The 2500-nt window shown below is 45.0% G+C and overlaps 1 non-coding gene across 1 annotated transcript; it reads left to right on the top strand.

Moving 5' to 3' along the window:
• The first annotated feature begins 1341 nt into the window (after positions 1 to 1341).
• On the top strand, positions 1342 to 1496 carry LOC143306675 (5.8S ribosomal RNA). The gene has a single exon (XR_013064023.1). It is a non-coding gene; the product is annotated as a 5.8S ribosomal RNA (ribosomal RNA).
• The last annotated feature ends 1004 nt before the right edge of the window (positions 1497 to 2500 follow it).

Below are 2500 nucleotides of genomic sequence, written 5' to 3'. Positions count from 1 at the left end.
TCGAGCCAATAAGAAACAAATACCAAAACGCTGCGATGCGGTAAAATTACACCGACACGGTTACGTGCGGAGGTCGCTTTGATTACTCATCGCGTTTCTCCCGTCCGTTCGGAACCGCCGGCAAAAAAACTGTGCGACCAACGGCGCCAAAGAGCACGACGCCGGACCATTTCTCTCTGGCTGATGTGAATGGAAGTAAAAGACGCTTGCGTGAGGTCTCTCGACCTTTATCTCTCTAACTTATACTTATGGGTCGTCGTCTACTTGATCGGGTACAAACAAGTCGTAAGAAACAAACAAACAAACCACAAAAATACAAGTCGTAAAAAAACAAACTTCTGTTGGTTAACCTACAATATGAAGGATCGAAATGAAAGAAGGATCATATTATTACAAACCGAAAGTGAAGGATCATTAAAATTGAAATACAATATATATAAATATATAAATGTACCCGTCGTTGCGACACCCTAGTTAAATGGAAAGATATAAAAAAGAGAGAAAAGGAATACAGATGACCCGCCGTCTGATCTTTGCTAAATGATCTGGCATCACCGGAGTTTTTTTGGTCCGTGTTGCGTTCGCTCTATTCGAAATGAAACTCGCGGAGGCGAAGAATTGTTAAAAGTTTACGAAGCGTCTAGGAGTGGTTAAAACTGAGAGAGTTGAAACTACGATGTATTAGAACGAGCAACCGTCGAAACTTTGTTTTCGCGACGTTCTTTTCGTCGCTCTCGTCCCCACGCTCCTACGCTTTGGTTGTTTCTTTGCCATCCGTGTTGCGATAAAAAGATTTCTCCATTGTCCAAAAAGGACGGATCGAGATTCCTCTTTCGAGAGGGAGAGAGAGGTACTTGCGGGTAACCTGGAATCTACGAAACCCGCACCGTGGTAAGATTCGTGCGTCCGCCTGATCGATGTGTGTTGTTTACGGACCGGCTGAGAAGCGACGATAGCGAGTCTTTGAAAAACTATGTGTCCATTAGTTAGACCGATCGTCGCCGGCCGTGTGTCTGTTCGAATCTCGCAACCCACGATTCAGCGACAGGACGCGCGCTCGCATTCCTTGTGTGCGTTCGTACTTTTCAAGGTTTTTAAATGTACTTTACGCCCGACCGTCGAGAGGAGCGTGCCACTGGGCGTTTCTCCGACGGTTTCCGTCCTTGGACGCGATCGTGTCGTCAACGATCGAACAAACAAACAAATACGTTGGCGACGCCCGAATTCGCTCTCCCGCACGCGCCGGGTGGGAGAGTGATGTGGGTATCGAATGTGATGCGTGTTAATAATGAAAATAACACTCTAAAGATCTAAAGAGTTTGAAATACAAAATTTTACGATTACCCTGAACGGTGGATCACTTGGCTCGTGGGTCGATGAAGAACGCAGCTAATTGCGCGTCAACGTGTGAACTGCAGGACACATGAACATCGACATTTCGAACGCACATTGCGGTCCACGGATACAATTCCTGGACCACGCCTGGCTGAGGGTCGTTTTCTTAACAAAAGACTGCTTGCGTTTGCTTCTCGAAAAAAGAGTAATTCATTTCTTTCTAAACATCTCGCCGTCGTTCAACGAAAGTAGAACGTTTCGGAGCGGGATTATCGAACGAAATTGAAAGAATGAATGAACGATAAACAAAGAAAGAGTCGCAACGTACGAGCGATAGTTGGGCAGTTCGTCGGCGTTTGTCGTGGAAACGATGTGACGAAAATCGCAACCGATACACTAAATGCAGGCCGTTAAAGGAGAGAAACAAATTTCGAAATATCTCTTCGAACTAGCGCAAGTGCGTCACGGCGCGCGAGTCGTTCGTTAAAATTTATAAACGACCGCCCGTGAAAGCACCGAGTTCTCGGAAGATAATCTATAAAGATTCTCCATCCTGCTGGAAGTTATCGGATCGGCGCGATTGTTCACTTGTAGAAATCCACGCTCCCGACGTTGCCAGAAACGATATTTACGAAAGGTGTGTCAAAAATAAACGAAAGAAGCTCTCCTATAAATTTAGAAAAAGCAAACGAGTGAAATGTTTGAGATGATAATTTGCTGAAATGCAAGCTCGAATAGCCCCAGGGTTTCGAATGATTCCCCGCGCTTTATACATCTCTCTGTTTACAAACGGTGTATAAATGAAAGATCGCTTCAGATGGGTCGTCGCTGTTTGACGCGCGATGCTGTTCCTTTTTTTTTGTCTGTCTGTGCGTTTAGCTTCGCTAAACAAGTTAAATGGTTAAAAAGCGTCGAAAAAGCGAATACACACGCGACAAGACAAATCTAACGAGTAAAGGAACGCTCCGCTCCAAGATAAAAATGGTTGTTTACAATCAATACAGCGTTTCGGTACCCCTGATCGTAGTCTGAAACTGTGTAACAAAAGAGAGGAAAGCGAATGGTGAAGGAACTTCGAAGCCTCCGTGGCGTGGCTAGAACTTGTGATAAAAGTATGTTTGCAGCAATTATGCATGCTCCCGTTAAAACAGCATTTCAATGTCTC

The sequence above is a fragment of the Osmia lignaria genome, unplaced genomic scaffold, assembly GCF_051020975.1.
Source record: "Osmia lignaria lignaria isolate PbOS001 unplaced genomic scaffold, iyOsmLign1 scaffold0030, whole genome shotgun sequence".
Taxonomy (NCBI): domain Eukaryota; kingdom Metazoa; phylum Arthropoda; class Insecta; order Hymenoptera; family Megachilidae; genus Osmia; species Osmia lignaria.
This window is presented reverse-complemented; position numbering and strand designations above follow the sequence as displayed.